The sequence below is a fragment of the Phacochoerus africanus genome, chromosome X, assembly GCF_016906955.1.
Source record: "Phacochoerus africanus isolate WHEZ1 chromosome X, ROS_Pafr_v1, whole genome shotgun sequence".
Taxonomy (NCBI): Eukaryota; Metazoa; Chordata; class Mammalia; order Artiodactyla; family Suidae; genus Phacochoerus; species Phacochoerus africanus.
The window spans coordinates 40,075,997-40,094,397 of NC_062560.1; the positions used below are offsets into that span (position 1 = coordinate 40,075,997).

Genomic DNA, 18,401 nt, shown 5'->3' on the forward strand with positions numbered 1-18,401 from the left:
GTTGAGATATGCTGCCTCTATATCAACTTCAATGAGAATTTTTATCATGAACGGGTGTTGAATTTAATTGAATATTTTTCTGTGTCTGTTGAGATGATCATGTGATTTTTATCCTTCCTTTCATTAACATGGTATATCACACTGATTGATTTGTGAGTAGCACTGTCTTTAAAATGGTAACTCTCTCTTTAAATGATGACATCCATAGGTAAGGCCTCGCTTCCCAATGGTCATTGTTGATAAATTATATACGCATTTATTCATCCTCTGTTTAGAACCAGTACTATAAAGGACATGGCTTGGAGTTCCCGTTGTGGCACAGCAGAAACAAATCCAACTAGGAATCATGAGGTTTCGGGTTCAATCCTTGGCCTCGCTCAGTGGGTTAAGGATCCGGCATTGCCATGAGTTGTGGTGTAGGTCGCAGAAGTGGCTCGGATCTGGCATTGCTGTGGCTCTGGCGCAGGCCAGCAGCTGTAACTCTGATTGGACCCCTATCCTGGGAACCTCCATGTGCTGTGGGTGTGGCCCTGAAAAGACAAAAGGCAAAAAAAAAAAAGAAAAAAGAAAAGAAAAAAGGACATGGCTTGATTTTTTTCCTCTTACTTCTGTTTAATGCAAAAACATTCAGCTGCAGATGATAAAAAATTATGTTTATTTGTGATGTTATGAGATGACATTGGGGATTTGATGCCTCAGTCCTACCACAGTCTCTTACCACTATTCACAAGATGCTTGGAGTAATTAAGTGCCCAGGAGAAAGACTGGCAAATTGTGGTGTTTCGGAGGAAGAAATCGTCCTCTACCCTTCCAGCTTCTTCTGGCTTGTCTAAGAATTAAGTTAACATGAGGTGATTAACAGGAGAAGATCAAACGAAAGTTTAACAACATGTATACATGGGAGAAACCCAGAAGAATGTAACTAACCAAAAGGGCCAAAATCCTCATTTTAAGTACCATCTTCAGCTAAAGACAAAAGATGATGTTGGGGGCAGTAATTTGCAACTCAGTGGAGGAGCTTGGTAATTCACATGGAGATGGAAAAGCCAATGTTTTGTAAATAAGTGTTTGCTGGCCCAAGCAGAGGCAATGGGGTACAGTGAGCTCAAATCTCCAGGCTCTGCTGAGGAGTTTTGCGGATTTCTCTGGTGATAGCTCTGTTGCAGGAAGAGGTCCTCTATCTGCGTTCTTTCATACAGTTAGAGGGAAGGTCAGAGTTTCTTCCTGAGTCTTTTGGACCTTGATTATTTTCAGCTAAAAATAATTCACAAAAGAAGACGACATTTTAGAATGGCAAGTTAGGCATTATTTTCTCATGATCTGTGGCTTTGTCTCCCAATTCCAGTGCTGAACCCCGGTGAGCTACACTGGACTTTGGAATGCTGGCTGGAGGCTGAAATTGTCTTCTTTCCAAACAAGAACCTTTACAAAGGGCAAAAGATGCTTTAACTCCTACCTTCAGTACTAGAGGGAAAAGGAAACTTCCTTTCCTCTTATGTTCCTTCACAAATATTTGCTGGGTTCTACCTCCCTGCCAGGTGCTGGGGAAAGAGGTAAGGACCAAATGGATGTGGAGCCTGCTGTCCTGGAGCTTGTATTGTAGTCTGATGGGGAGACAGATGTTAAACATAGTAGCACAAGATGTTAATTAATTATAATATGTGCTCTAAATGTAGGGGTTCCCTGGTGGCTCGGTGGGTTAAGGACCTGGTCTTGTCACTGTTGTGGCTCTGGTTAATGCTGTGATTGAGTGTGGATTCAATCCCTGGCCTGGGAATTTCTGTATGCCCTGGGTGTGGCCAAAGAAAAAAAAAGAAGAAGAACAAATACAGAATCTAATTTAGACTGGGGCCAGAGGAGAAGATTCATGGGAGGTCTTTATGAGACCTTAGAGCCAAGAAAGAGGCAGCCAGGTGAGAATTGGGATTATGTATGTTCCAGGAAGAGAGAATATTTTAAGTGTGGAGACCTGAGTCAAGAAAGGGTTTGATGAATTGTGGGTGCTGGACCCTGGTAGGAGAAATGGGTCAAGCAGCAGCACATCAGGTGGTTGGGCTTGGGGCAGGGCTTTTGAGAGTATAATAAGCATGAGTGTAATCTCCCTTTTTTTTATAACCAGACACACCATCTTCCCTCATTCTCTATGGATCAGTGGCCAAGCAGTGGGGACACTGCACAAGCTAAGCCAATCAGAGTGTATGTCTTGAGAAGTTGAATCTCTATTTTCCTTTTTTTTTTTTTTCTTTAGGGCCACACCCATGGCATATGGTGGTTCCCAGGCTAGGGTCGAAACTGAGCTGCAGCTGCCAGTCTATGCCACAGCCACAGCAATGCGGGATCCGAGCCTTGTCTGAAACCTACACCACAGTTCACGGGAACGACAGATCCTTAACCCACTGAGAGAGGCCAGGGAGCAAACCCTTATCCTCATGAATACCAGTTGGATTCATTTCCACTGCGCCACGATGGGAACTCCAAGAATTTGAATCTTAAGCAGAGTGACTAGGGATGGAGAACCGTCAGAGCCAATCATTCTCATGTCCTGGTAGAGAGATTTTCTATAAGTTTCTGACTGAGCTTCCTAGAATCACTCTTTCCAAGGTCTGCTTGTTCAGCCTTTCCAAGGTCTGCTTGTTCAGCCTTTCCTTCAGTTCTCCAAAATCATTTTGGCTGGAGTTAGCCAGGGTTGATTTCTGTGGCTTGTGACTGAAGTAGAAACTGAACAGGATAAAATTCCAAATTATTAATAATCTGAGTAGATTAGGAAGCCAGCAATGTTGACCTTTATAGGTTTCCGTGGGCCATTTGTGACACAATTGATTTAAAGAATCATTCTTGTCTAAATGCTTCCTCTTCTGAGCCCTTCCTGCCTCTCCATAACCCACTTATGGGTGCACTCCATAGTTCAGTGAGAGGTGGTGTGCTTGATCTAGAGTGAGGGCAGAAAAGTTGCAGAAGACGAGACACAGGGAAGAGCCTGCTTATTCCTAAAGTTCTGCCACAGGCAAGAGAGAGAACTTGGTGGCCTGCTCCCCCTCCTCTGCCACCCTCCCAGCAGAATGGTCTTGATCTTCCTCATCCCCTGAGTGGTATAAGAAATAGGAGACCTTTTAATACACACTGATTCCACCAGTTAGAAAATATGATCCATTGAGAGTCTTGGAATTTGACCAAGCAAATCAGTATTCATCCTTGTGGGTAGAATAAAAGGCCTTGATTTTGATGCATCTTTCCAAGAGGAATGAAGGATACAAATAAGATTGAAGTCTTACTTGTTTTTTAAAAATCATCAGAAGGTTTATAGAGAGTTGTATCAATTGGCAACCCCTCAGTTCATCCTTCTACTCCTCTCCTATTTTTTTGTGCTTGCTGGAGGAAAATTTTTTCCTCTAATTCTAGGCTTCTCCAGGCTGGCTGGCCAGATTTCTAAGGCTCCCAGGGAAAGGATACAATAAATACCCATTACCAAAAGTAATTTGAGACTGAGGTTACAGAGGAATTTGTGGCAGAAGAAGAATTTGCCCCCTAAGCAACGCGATCTTGTGAAGACTGAGTTCTCTGGGTTGAGGTGTGAGCTGTGGGCTTCATTGGTAACCTGGGGAATAGTCTTAGTTGGCTTGGGGCCATAGCGATGAGTTTAGGAACCTACGTCATTCTGGTTCAAATTCCAGAACAGAAATTAGACGGACAGAGAGAGGATTTGAAATGTTATTTGCCATGGAGGGTCTCCTACTGAGGGTGTCCTGAATTCCTTGCTGAGCTTACATATGGTTATCCTTAGCTTATATGTGGATAGAATAGGGATATAGAGCACCGTGCCTTGATGATGGTAAGTAGAGATGGAAACTTATGGTTGGGCTACTTTTCTCCTTAGATGGTGGAAGGACCCATGAGTCTCCAGAGCCTAACTCTCATAGAGTCCATTGTGGTGTCCTTTGGGAGGCACCAGTGCCTCAAGTCCTATCCCTATATTATATTTCCAGTCATGTTCCTGGACATTTAGTGATGCCGATTGTTCAGTTCCATGCACTGTAATCCTATAATTTTAGTGCAGGATAGGGCCTTGGAAGCTGTTCTTGATCAGCAGCTCCATTTTACAGACATGGAAACTAGGCATATAGCTTCAAATTTCATAGCCTAAGTTGGGTTTCTGAGGTCACCTTGTATAACAATAAAACAATTCTGTAAATGAAACATTCGAGGAAGGAATTATTGTGGTGAAGTCCCAAAGAAGAAACATGTAATTGTCCAGGTCAGTGTAAGAACCTTATATAAATGGAATCATAAAAAATAGATTGTTTTTGTGTCTGGCTTCTTTAGCTACAAATAATGCTTTTGCAATTCATCCATGTTGTAGTGTGCATTGAAAGTACATTCCTTTTTATTGCTGGGTAGTATTCCATTATAAGGATATACCTCAGTTTGTTCATCCATTTACTTGTTGATGTACCTATGGGTTTCTCTGGCTTTTAGTTGTTTTGAACAAAGCCACTATGAACATTGATGTGCAAGTCTTTGGGTGGACATATTTTTATCTCTTTTGATAAATATCTAGGATTGGACTTGCTGGCTTGTTAAGACGAAGATTTTAATACCAGTTCTGCTGCTAATTTGTTGTTACTTTAAGCAAATTATATACTTTCTCTGGGCTTCAGAGTCTTCATTTGTTAAAGGAAAGAGTTGGACTAGATGAGTCTTTTGCAATTGTTTTCCTTAAATCCTCTGGATTCTGAATCTGTTGGTTGGGGGGAGAGGGGAATAAACAGTAAAAAACTGTTTTCACCCTTACTTCATCTAGACAGCTTCACTGATATCTAAATATTGACTTTCCCTATTGGAGTTCATTTGAACAAGAAAGTATTCCATAAATAGGAATGTTTAAAAACCATTGGCCTACATGATCTCCAAGATTCCTTTGACTCTGTAAAATTTTTGGAGTCTGTGAGAGAATTTGCCTTCTTCTAGACTTCTATGACTAATGTTCTGGAAACAACATCTAAGGTCACAGAAGAGAAATCTTGGGTGAAAAACTCACCTTTCTTTTCTCCTTATATATGGCAGAAGGTGAAACTAAGCTGTGAGTGAACTGAAATACATCCTCAAAAGGACGTTTTAGACTTCTGGTCCAGACAAGATGGTGTAGACACACTCCTCTCTGTTCTTCCCAGCTAAGTACCATTACAAACCCTGGAAATAATGTAAAAGGCAACTAAAGGAGAAGTCTGAAGGTGGTAAGAGAAAGGCAAACTGGTTTGGAACCCCAGAATCAAAAGCACCACACAGCTGCTGGGTGTTCCCCCACCCAACAGAAGAAGGTAGTCAGACCCAGTTTTTCCTAATCTCCCACTTAGCAATAGAAGACAGCCCAGGTAGCCTTGTTCCTCCCCCAGATCAGATGAAAGTCCTGACAACACCAGGCAAGCCCAGCACCACTGGTAAGGGGAATCAAGGGGAACAGTCAACAGTGCTTGGCTGGGGGAAGTGCTTTTCTTCCCTGCACAGGCTGAGACTCCCCTCCCCTCCTGAGAGAAACAGAGAGATACCTATTGGGCAACACCAGCCAGGGAGATCTCAGCATTGGTGGTCCAGCAGGTCAGGGAGACTCTGTCCTTGTGGGCCTGACTCCCCTCCCCCACCCATGGACACCTACCTGCTTGGCTTAGGAAACCCCCTCTGCCCCCTCAAGCAACATGCAAGTGAAAAAATAGAAAATCTCTGCAAAAAAGAAAAAAAGAATAGACATTTCCAAAGAAGAGGATATATACAGATGGCGAATGAGCACAGGAAAAGTTGTTCATATCATTAGCAGGGAAATGCAGATTAAAACCACAATGAGGTTTCACTACACACTTATCAGAAAGCTAAACAGAAAATAACAATGACTCCAAATGCTGGCGAGTGTGTAGAGAGACTAGATCATGCACACATTGTTGGTGGAAATACAAAATGGTTATATGACTCTTTTTTAAGAAGCTCCGAAACAGTTTGGGAGCTTCTTTAAAAAAAAGCTAAATATGCAACTACCATATGACCCAGCAATTGTAACCTCGGGCATTTATCCCAGAGAAATGAAGACTTTTCTTCAAATGAAAATCTGTACACAAATGTTTATAGCAGCTTTGTTTGTAAAAGCACCAAAATGGAAACAACCCAGATGTCTTTCAACTGGTAAATGGTTAGCTAAACTGTGGTATGTCCATATTATGGAACACTATGCAGCATTGAAAAGTAATGAACTACTGATATACAAAAAAACGTGGGTGAATTTCCAGAGAGTTATGTTGAATGAAAAAAGCCAATCCCAAAAGGTTACATATTGTGTGATTCCATGTAGATAACATTTTTTGAAATGACACAAATTTGTTTTATTTTTAATTTTGTTGAACTGTAGTTGATTTATAATGTCATGTTAATTTCTTTTGGACAGTGAAGTAACTCAGTTATATAAATATATTCTTATTCATATTCTATTCCATTATGGTTTATCACAGCATATTGAATATAGTTCCCTGCTGTAGTAGGAACCTTGTTATTTATCCATCCTTGTTTATCCATCCCATATGTAATAGTTTGCATTTGCCAATCTCAAACTCCCAGTCCTTCCCTCCCCTCCCTCTGCCCCTGGAAACCACAAGTCTTGTCTCTATATCTGTTAGTCTGATTTTGTTTCATAGATGTATTGATTCATATTGTATTTTAGATTCCACATAGACGTGATATCAAAATGACACAGTTTTAGAAAGGAGAACTGATTAGTGGTTTCCAGGACTTGGGTGTGTAGAGAGAGAGGATGGGGGGCCTAGAAGGAGGTGGGTATGGTTATAAAAGGGCAACAGGAGTGATCCTTGTGGTGACGGGACTGATTTGTATCTTGACTGTGGTGATGGTCACAGGAACCCACACGTGGAATTAAATAGTATTAAAACTAAACACATACACACAAGTGAGTACAAGTAAAATTGGGGGAGTATGAATAACATGGGTGGATTGTATCAATGTCACCACCTCAGTTGTGATATCGTACCAGAATTTTGTAATATGTCACCATTGAGGGAACGTGAGTTAAGGGTACATAGGCTCTCTTGGTCTCATTTCCTAAAATAGCATGTGAATCTACAATCATCTCAATAAAAAGTTCAATGGGTAAAGGAGGGCATTTCAGAAACAGGAAGTAGATGGTGGACACATACCCCTCCTCTGGGAAGAACAGGTGTTCCAGGGAGTCAGGGTTGCTTTTCACCCCCAGAGACTGTCTCTTCACTCCCAGAGACTCTCAGAGAGCAATTGTGGAGGTTTCCTTGGCAGCATTAGAGATGCAGGCGGCCACCCTTTCCTGCTCCTGAAGAGAGTTCTTCAGTACCTAATGCTCTTTATTTAAATCTGAAAACTGACGTAGCCTGCTTTTGTTTGGGCCTGCCACTAAAGGAGACTGTAATTAGTGAAGTATTTTCAGGAGCACTAGGGCTCCTACCCATTAGTCATACCGGATCCAGGATGTTTTAATTGCCCTTTTATAACAAGTGCCTTGACAGACACTTTTGTCTTCACTCGATGTGTGAAAAACAGAAATTCCACAACCCCAAACACCACAGCTTAGAAGAAAAATCCTTTGGAGAGGGGATGTTTTGAACATAACATAACATCATTGATGGAATTTAATTATATCTGAACACAAGTTTAGCACCTTGTAGCCAATTTTTACACTTGCGATTTGAGGTTTCTTTAATATATTTAGTCAGTATGCCAGATGTAACTTATTTTTTCTAAATACTGAGTCTACCTAGAAGTTTCTTCTCCAAGTCAAGGCTGGCTGCAGGAGACAGAGATGACTGAACTTGCTAGGCTCTTGAAAATTGCCAAGAAGTGGTGACAAGACAATGATTCCGGGGATCCCTAGTGGTTGGCCCAGATCCCTCTTCAGGGCCAACATGCTCCTACCCCAGCTGCTGGGAATATTGACCACTGGTGGCATGGAGAGCCCCTCCCTGGAAACCCTTGTGTGCTCAGGGAACTTCCTCACCCAAGATGAGGCCAACTCCCAAGGGCGGCCTGGGTCCAAAGACTGGCAGAGCCTCATTTGAGGACAACTTTAAGAGGCCATCTCAGCTCCAGACCCCATTATGATCTGCTAACATTTCGGTTGCAAACACCTTTTGACTCAGTCTCCCCTTCCTCACTTCCTTATAGGTCGCTCCCCACCTAACCTTCTGTGTACAACTCTCCATCACTGCGTTGACCTCCAGGGAATTCACTCTAAGACAGTATCTTTGATTGGGTTCCCTGAAAGCAGAGGCTGAGGGGGACTTCGGTGTAGGTGGTTTATTAGGGAGGTGACCCTAGGTATCAAGAGCGAGGGAGCAGGAGGGTGAAACAGGAAAGAAATAAAAGTCAACAAGAGGTGTATCACTGAGCTCATGACAGCTGTGGGCACCTGGGGATTGATCCCTCTGGGGATGTCAGAAGCATGTGTAGAATATGGCTCAGATGGGCATTTATCCATATACTGTTGTTCCCAATTAAAGGATTGTCCCTAGGGATACTAATCTTGTTGTCCTGTGCACCGATGGAGCCATTTCTCAGGCTTTCTGAGAGTATCTTGCTATAGAAAATCAAAGAGGCCCAGCAGATGTGTGAGGTGGGATGCTTGGCAGTTTGCAAGGACCTTTTCCACTAGAGTTCAGTCAAAGTCCCTGGTGGCCGAGGGTCTGTGGTGTGGGCACTCAAAGAGGCTGCTACTCAGGGGAAAGAGCACCAGCATTTTTATTTGACAAGAGTTAGGAAAATCTCCTATACTACAGGGGGAATTTCCAGGGTAAACTCTCATCTTTTCACACTGAGTTTCTCTTTGTGACACAGAACTAGCAGTGGAAAAAGGATATAGAAAAGTGGAAGGGAGACCAATTAAAAGGTCTTTTGTTTACTTGCCTGCTGAGCTGGTTGAGCAGGTGGTCACTTTATTGGTCCCACTTCTCTCTGTGTCAAGCTAGACATGTAAAAATTAGGTACTGATATAAAGTCCTAGGACATCCAAATTGTGTTAAGAGGTGCTTACCCTCAGGAATTGAAAAGAGAGAAAATAAGACTGGTTTCTTAAAAAAATACGCAAGAGAAAACCAATGAGTAAAACATCAGTGGCTGATCTGTGTTCACTCTCAAATATCTAGGCCAGGCTTTCAAAGCATGATCCCTAGACCAGTAGCCATCAACATCACCTAGGGACTTGTTAGAAATGGAACTTCTTGGGTGCCACCACAGACCTACTGAAACTGAAACCCGGGATGGAGCTTATCTGTGCTTTCACAAGCTCTTCCAGGCATTTTGATGTGGACTAAAGTCTAAGAACTACCCAATTCCAGATCATTCACTTGTACATATGAGTTCAACAACCAAACCATAGATTTAATTCAAACTTTGCTCCACACAGGCCAGCTTTGGAAATGAAGGTCAGGAGTTCCCATTGTGCTTCAGTGGGTTAAGAACCCGACACAGTTTCTGTATAGGACGCAGGTTTGATCCCTGGCTTCACTCAGTGGGTTAAGGACCCAGCATTGCCAGCTGTGGCATATGTCGCAGATGTGGCTTGGATCTGTTGTTGCTGTGGCTCTGGTGGTGTAAGCCAGCAGCTGCAGCTCTGATTTGACTCCTAGCCTGAGAACTTTCATATACTACAGGTGTGGCCTTAAAAAAAAAAAGAAGGAAAAGGAAAAAATAACGGTAATGAAGTGAAAATTTATTCAACAAGCATTCCCTTTGTTAGTCTCTGTGTTGCCTAGGTATAATATGAGGACAAATTTTAAAGATTTAGAAACCATCTAGAAGATAACTTTAGTCTTTTATCTCTCTGTAGACTACTATTGCCTACTTCTCTCCTTCCCACCAACAAACACTGCCTAATCATCTGCAATGTGCCAGGTACTCTTAGAGATGCTAGTGATATAGCAGTGCGTGAAACAGACAGAAATCCTTGTCCTCATTGGGTGTGAACTCTAGTGTGTGTGTGTGTTTGGATGATGGGGGTGTGTGAGGAAATAATCATTAAATACAAAATAAAATACATAGCACATTAGAAGGTGTTAAATGCTGTAGAGAAAAATAAAGCAGGAGAGGTGGATAGACTGCCAGGGATCATGGAGGGGGTTGCATTTTTAAGTAGGGTGTTCTGGGAGGTTTCACTGTGGTAATGTTGGAACCAAGTTTTTAAGGAGATGAAGGAGTGAATGGTGAAGATAATTAGGGGGAATGAAAGTTCCACACAGAAGACCAGCAGGATCAAACAGATACCTTAAAGTGGGAGTGTGCCTCTAGCATTCAACATCTGCTCTAAAGCTACGTACAGAGAAAATGCTAGGTGGCTGGAGAGCTTTATTTGCAACTGTCTGTAATTGACCAGCAAAATCCTAGCTAGTATTGAAAGTGAAGGCATTTGGATTTGTGTTGAAAGTGATGGTAGTAGCTATTACAGGGTCCATTTCATATTATATATGTGTGTGTGTGTACATAAGTTTATGTATAAGTTATCTGTATCTACATCTATATACCTATTTGTATGTTATATTTTTATAAAACATTTATAATACATACGTATAATTTTAGTTGGTCTGCAGTTTTAAGGCGGCAGGGAACTTGAGTGGAAGATGGGACTCATTTCTTCTTACAAATCCCTTGTTTTAGAAAATGTTGTAGAGCCTACTGAAGTCACATTCAATGATGTAAGCTCTGAGCCCAGTAGAAAGAATTACAGACAGTGGATGAGGCTTGCCTGCCAGCCTTCCCCTCAACATTTCCTTGCCTTTGTGGCTTTAATTCACTTTTGTCTAACTTCAGGCTTGTAGATTTTTCCTATCACAAATAACCCCTTGGAAAAATTATAATGTTGTGTCTTAATGACAACCCTTTTCTTTTGGTTATGTAAGAAAATTAGTAAGGATCTCAGGGTGGGTAATTTTACCCTAGCTAATAAATCAAGGAAGTTCCTTACATCAAGGCAAATAGCAGTTGGGACTGGAGAGCTGGGCTGGTAATAACTACTGGAGAGCTTCAAGTGATTATGAAAGGAGCCTGCTGATTTGCAGCTTTGGACTTTTCTGTGTCAGCACTAAATATCTTGATTCAGGTTAAACAAAAACCACCTCTACTTGGAAGCAGCAGTCTTCATCACACTCTTTCACAAACAGTTTGCCAGAGATGATGATTTATTCAGCGTATCAAAAGGGACTACTTTTTAAATCAGTCCTGGGAAGTATTTGGAAGGCAGTTGTAGGTTTCACAGTAGTGGGTGGGGTTATTTTCTCCATACATTTCCAGTCACCCCCTTGGATTGTGATATGCTTTGTTAATGGGTTTGCAGGAAACCTGTGAAATTAATTACAGTGGGGTTTACAGCTACTAAATTCTGAGTGCTGATTCAATATAGTAAATGATAAACAACTCAACACTGAATGATGCATGCTACTGTTGGCCATGGAGAATTCCCCTTTTGAGGGATATTTAAGAAAGCCTGTGTGGAATAATTAGCCTAACTTTACACAAATGAATAACAAACAAAGCCTGAAGTTAGTAGAAGGAAGGAAATAAAGATCAGAGAAGAAATAAATGAAATAGCAAAAAGACAATAGAAAAGATCAATGAAACTAAAGCTGATTCTTTGGAAGATAAAGTTGATAAACCTTTAGGTAGACTCACCAAGAAAAAAAGAGAGTGGGCTCAAATAAATAAGATTATAAATGAAAGAGTAGAAAGTACAACTGAAACCAAAGAAATACAAAGGATCATAGGAGAGTACTTTGAACAATTACATGCCAACAGATTGGACAACCTAGAGCAAATAGCTAAATTCCTAGAAACATACAATCTTCCAACACTAAATCATGAAGAGATAGAAAATCTGAACTGACCCATTACTAATAAGGAGATTAAATTAGTAATCAGAAAACTCCCAATAAACTGAAGTCTAGGACCAGACAGCTTCACTGGTGAATTTTACCAAATATTCAAAGAATATTTAATACCTATCCTTCTCAAACTCTTCCAAAAAAAAAATGAAAAAGCAGGAAGACTTCCAAATTCATATTACTAGGCCATCATTACCCTGATACTAAAACCAAACAAGGACACCACACAAGAAAATTACAGGCCAATACCCCTGATGAACACAGATGCAAAAAAAAAAAAAATCCTAAACAAAATATTAGCAATCCAAATATATTTTTAAAATATATTAAAACAATCATACATCCTCATCAAGTGGGATTTATTCCAAGGAATGCAAGAATGGTTTGAGTGGTTATTTCAATAGATGTAGAAGAAGCATTTGACAAAATTCAACATTGATTTATGATAAAAACTCTCAATAAAGTGGGTATAGATAGAATGTAACTCAACATAATAAAGGCCAGATATGACATACTCACAGCTAACATCATACTCAATGGCTAAAAGGTAAAATCTTTTCCCTTAAGATCAGGAACAAGACAAAGATGCCCGCACTTACCACTTTTATTCAACATTGTATTGAAAGTCCTAGCCAAAGCAGGCCAGAAAAAGAAATAAAAGGCATCTAAATTGGAAAGGAAGAAGTAAAACTGTTACTACTTGCAGAAGACATGATTTTATATATAGAAAACTTTAAGGACTACACACACACACACACACAAACCTGTTAGAAACAATAAGCAATTTCAGTAAAGTTGCCAGGTACAAAGTGAATATACAAAAATCTGTTAGATTTTATACAATAACAACAAACTATCCAAAAGAGAAATTAAGAAAACAATTTCGTTTACAATTTCATCAAAAAGAATAAAATACCTGAGAATAAACTTAACCTGAAAGTGAAAGATCTTCATACTGAAAATGCTTAGATATTGATGAAAGTGTAGAAAACACAAATAAATACAAAGATATTCCATGCTAATGGATTAGAAAAAATATTGTTAAAATGTCCATATTACCCTTAGCAATGTACAGATTCAGTGCAATCTCAATCAAAAATTCAAAGGCTTTTTTTTTCCCCACAGAAACAGAAAAAACAATCCTAAAATTTGTATGGAACCAGAAAAGATTCTGAGTAGCCAAAACTATCTTGAGGAAAAAGAACAAAGCTGGAGGCATCACAATCTCTGATTTCAAACTGTATTACAAAGCTATAGTAATCAAAACAGTATGTTATTGACATAAAAATATACATAGATTAATGGAGCATAATAGAGAACCCAGAAATAAGCACACATATACGATCAATTAATTTATGACAAAGGAGGCAAGAATATACAGTTAATATAGATCTGTCTCTCTCTCTCTTTTTTTTTAAGGGCTGCACCTGCAGCATATGGAGGTTCGCAGGCTAGGGGTTGAATCGGAGCTGTAGCTGTCAGCCTTCACCACAGCCACAGCAACGCCAGATCCGAGCTGCATCTGCTCACGGCAATGCCGGATCCTTAACCCACTGAGCAAGGCCAGGGATCAGACCCGAAACCTCATGGTTCCTAGTTGGATTCGGTTCCACTGCACCATGACAGGAACTCCTAGAACAGTCTCTTTTTATAGATGCTGTTGGGAAAACTGGACAGCCACATGAGAAAGGATGAAAGGAAATTTTACACCATACACAAAAGATAAGTCAAAACAAATCAAAGACTTGAATGTAAGATTTGAAACCATGAAACTCTGAGAAGAAAACATAGGCGGTAAGCTCCTTGACATTGCTCTTGGTGATAATAATTTTGTGTTTTTGGATCTGACTCCAAAGACAATGACAACAAAAGCAAAAATAAGCAAATGGGACTATACCAAACTAAAAAGCTTCTACATAGTGAAGGAAGTGATCAGCAAAATAAAAAGGCAACCTACTGAAAGAGAGAAGGTATTTGCAAATCATATATCTTCTAAGGGGTTAATATCCAAAATATTTAAAGAACTCATACAACTCAATAACAACAAAATAATATGATTTAAAAATGAGATGTCACCTTTTTAAATAATAGAATGGCTATTATTAAAAGAACAAGAGAAGTTCCCGTCGTAGCTCAGTGGTTAATGAATCCAACTAGGAACCATGAGGTGGTGGGTTCAATCCCTGGCCTTGCTCAGTGGGTTAAGGATCTGGCGTTATGGTGAGCTGTGGTGTAGGTCGCAGACATGGCTCAGATCCTGTGTTGCTGTGGCTCTGTCGTAGGTCAGCGGCTACAGCTCCCATTAGACCCCTAGCCTGGGAACCTCCATATGTCACGGGGGTGGCCCTAGAAAAGACAAAAAAAACCCCAAAAGATTAAAAGAACAAGAAGTAAACAGTGTTGACAAGGATGTGGAGGAGAGGGAATCATCATTCACTGTCTGTGAGAATGTAAATTGGTGTGGCCACTATAGAAAATAGTATGGAGTTTTCTCTACAAATTAATAGTAGAATTATCCTATGATCCAGCCATTCCACTTCTGGATATTTATCCAAAGACAACAAAAACACTAATTTGAAAATATATATGCATCCCTGTGTTCATTGCAGCATTATTTACAATAGCCAAGATACACAAACAGCCTAAGTGTACATTGATGGATGAATGGATAAACAAAATGTTGTAAATACATACAATGGAATAAATTGACCCATAAAAAGAATTAAATGTCATCATTTGTGACAACATGAATAAAGCATTGAGGTTATTATGCTAAGTGAAATATGCCATAGAAAGACTATGATTTCTCTTTTATGTGAACTCTAAAGAACCAAACAAATGAACAAACAAAACAAAATTCATAGATACAGAGAACAAATTGGTGGTTTCCACAGGGGAGGGTTTTTGGGGGGGGTGGGTAAAATGGGTGAAGGGGATCAAGAGGTATAAACTTCCATTTATAAAATAAAGAAGTCATGAGGTTGTAATGCATAACATGGTGACTATAGTCAAAAATACTGCATTGTAAATTTGAAAGTTGCTAAGTAAGTAAATCTTAAAAGTTCTTTTCACAAGAAAAAAAATTTGTTACTTTGTATGGTGACAGATGGTAACTAGACTAATTGTGGTGATCATTTCCAAATGTATACAAATATTGAATCATTATGTTGTAGACCTGAAACTAATATAATGTTGAATGTCAATTACACCTCAGTTAAAAAAAAAGAAAGCCTGTGTAGGGAAGTTTCAGAGCAGATTTGACTAAAAACCAGAGAAGGACTAGACCAGCAATTAGCCTTTTTAGGCAGAAGCTCTTCTTAATATTCAAATATTTAGGGACACTGCTGCTGATGGTTATTCTTTTAGGATCCATTGATTGAGAAAATATATAACAAATGTGATCACCCAAAACTTACTTTATTGAAGCTTTTAATTTTACTCATCACAACATCTACAAATGATTTGAAAAAATCAATATCCCGCATGAGGTATATTTAACCAGTCCACATATGATTTCATAGTTTTCACCCAACTCCCCATTTACCCCTCATGAAGTCCACCGCCTAGTAGTTGGGAATGCAGCATTAGATGGCTTTCCAGAGTGAACTTTTTTGCACCTAATTGTTCTCCACCTCCACCCTCAGCAATATTGTTTGCCTGGAGGTGGAGGGAAAAGGTTGAAAAAATATCCTTGATACTGGAACCTGCCCACTTGTGGTGAGGTGGAGAAAGCAGGACCCATCTGGGGTCACTGCAAGTTTTCCAGGCTGGTATCACCCTGCCAGGTCTGTATTGCATTGCCAGAGAGTCACAGGGCTTTGCTCAGGATGACTTTCTGCTGTTTTCTCTTCATTGGGTGGATTTATTTAAATCTTAAGGTCACTCTGTTCCAGTGTCATCATTTATAATCTCTCCCATGACAATCTTCTCTTGCCTGTGTCACCTGTACATGGGGAGCACTTCCTTTTAAGAACAAAAGGTTCAGTGTGGATTTGATTCTGAAAGGGCAAAGCCAATTGGAATAAAGGCCTCACTGACCCTGAAACTCATGTTGCTGGTAAGACTTTATTTTTGAATCTAATCATTTGCAAACTTGAATTTCAAAACAAGAAAATTTCTCTTCCTAAAAATGTTAGTGAAATGGCTTTGGAGTGGCTCCAGTTGCTTCTCTCACTCCAGTGATGGGTGTGGGTGTTTTATATATCCTGCCATGCAAAGATCTCACACAGACCTTTTAAAGTTAATTAAAAAGCCTTCCTTGAACTGCTAGATTTGGGCAGCAGCGTTCCTCTGTAACCTTTTGTACCAGATTAAAAAACCTCTTGACAATCAGGGATGTTGCCAAATTTGAAATGAAGTGTTCAGAGTAAATGCAATAAGCTGTACAATTCAGCTACAGAGTGACTCCTGTTTCTGGTTCAGCAAGAGCTGGGTATTTGATGGGGACCGACCTCTTCCTTTGAATACCTGCTTACTGTCTCGCTCTTTTCTATAATGCCCCCTGCCATCCCATCACCCACAGTGTTTCCAGCCATAGCAGAGTGTTGCTCAACGTGTCACGAGTGTGCTTTTGACAAAAAGCGTTCTCTGTTATGTGCAGGCTGGGAAACCCTGCCTACCAGGTTGCTAATGTACACCATATATCAAACCTTCTGAGCATTTCTGCAGAAAACTGGAGAAATTTTGTTTAACACAGTGTTTTCCAGATATGTTTGATCACACTGCCTATTTCCCCCTAATAACCTTTAACAGCTTCCCAACAAGCTTGCAACATCTCACAAAGGACCAGGTCGAAGGTTCTGTGGAAAGGAATCCTCTGACACATAAATCTTGTAAACGTCGTGGTCTGCTATGATAAGCACAAAAGATACATCCCCAGCAGAGTATACCAGGAGGTAGCAGGCTGAGGAGGAATGTTTGGTGGGCAGAAATTTTGAGTTTCTCCAGTTTCTAGCAGGACACTTGCTCTGGTTGGTGGTAATGAGCTCTTCTGTCTCTTTGGAGAGAGCTTTGACCAGGTCACAGGACTGATAAGCTCCTCCTGTTCCCACAGATATCACCCTCATACACCACCTTGTACATAGGGTTGTAAAAACTGTCTTTAGCAAACCACATCACCATCATCTGTCATCTGGCTACAATTTTTAACACCATCAAGGCCATCTTTGTCCTTCACTCACTGTGCATACAGTAATGAGCAGGCATTGCAACCACAAAAGGAAGACCGGTCTATGGGCACACACGCTTATTAGTTCTTTATGAGATTTAGGTGGAGTTTAGCACCACAGACCTGGCCAGGATGCACCCCGGAACTAGTGTTTTGTGGAGCACATTTTGATCTGTTATTACTAGTTTTTAAGCTCCCAACTTTCTAGGTTAGTAGAGTTTGGAAAATAATGAACAGAATTTGAATTCTTTAGTAAGGGCAGAGTCAGGGTCCCAGTAGGGAAAAAGTGGCACTCTCAGAGGGATTTAACTAGAAGAGAGCTTAATGGAGAGTTTATCAAGGTTGGGGATGATGTTGAGGCAACCAATAAGGGACGGGGAGACACCCAGAGAATAGCAGCAGTAGGAAGCTGTTACTATACTAGGATTTCCTATTTTAAAGCCAATACATCATTTTTTTTTTCCTGAAAACAAAATTAAACGACAGTGTTTTAAGTGACACAATTGAAGGCCATACCAAAGTCAGTTATACTTCTGGGTTTCTTGAAAGGAACCACAACTAAGGACAAATTTTGAAATCCTGTCTTATTGTAGGTAAAGGAAAAAATAATTACAAATAATTAACTATAAGCTTGCATAGGCCAGCTCTAGAGAACAGAGAGAACCTTATAGAAGTTTACCTATAGTACTTTTTACCCTCATTCAATTCTGTCTTCATACTGGGCTATAGGAACAACAAAGGGAGTTTCACAAGAATACCCCGAAGGGTCTAGATAAGTAGCACTAAGAGTCTTCGCAAACTGGGGCCCTATATTTAATTGTAAGGTTAGAAGCAAATACTGTGTTACTACTACATACTTGAAGTGTAAATGTTTTGAGAAGTATTTACTTATAGATTTTAGAAAGATTAAGGGTATTCCTTGTATTGTGATATCTTTTTTGAGTGAGAGATGATGAGTAAGAGTAGCGAGTTCACACAAGGAGTGCAGTGCTCATGTGATCAGAATTCTAAATGGGTACAGCTGCACAAATTTTTAAAATTAAACAACAGTGAAGCATAGGTTCTTAGCTGTGTAAGAATGTGGATTTTGCTATGAATACCAAAACAGTCCAAAATACTTTAATCAACTTTATTCCTACAAATTCACATATTTCTATGTCAAGTGCTGGGCATTAATTCAGTTTTGAAAAGGTTGATGTGAAATGACATTTTACAGATTGAATGGGATCTACATTTCTTCAAAAGAGCCTAATTAAAATACTCTCAGTTTCATTTGTTACTTCTAGACCATCACTCCATCTCTATCTCTTTTGAGAGTATATCATCCTCTCCCTTTTTTCCTT

General features: G+C 40.1%; 1 pseudogene; it reads right to left on the reverse strand.

The window, feature by feature from the left end:
* LOC125118011 (28S ribosomal protein S15, mitochondrial-like) overlaps window positions 1–16,426 on the reverse strand; it is a 40,437-nt pseudogene extending 24,011 nt beyond the window's left edge.
* Window positions 16,427–18,401: the final 1,975 nt, after the last annotated feature.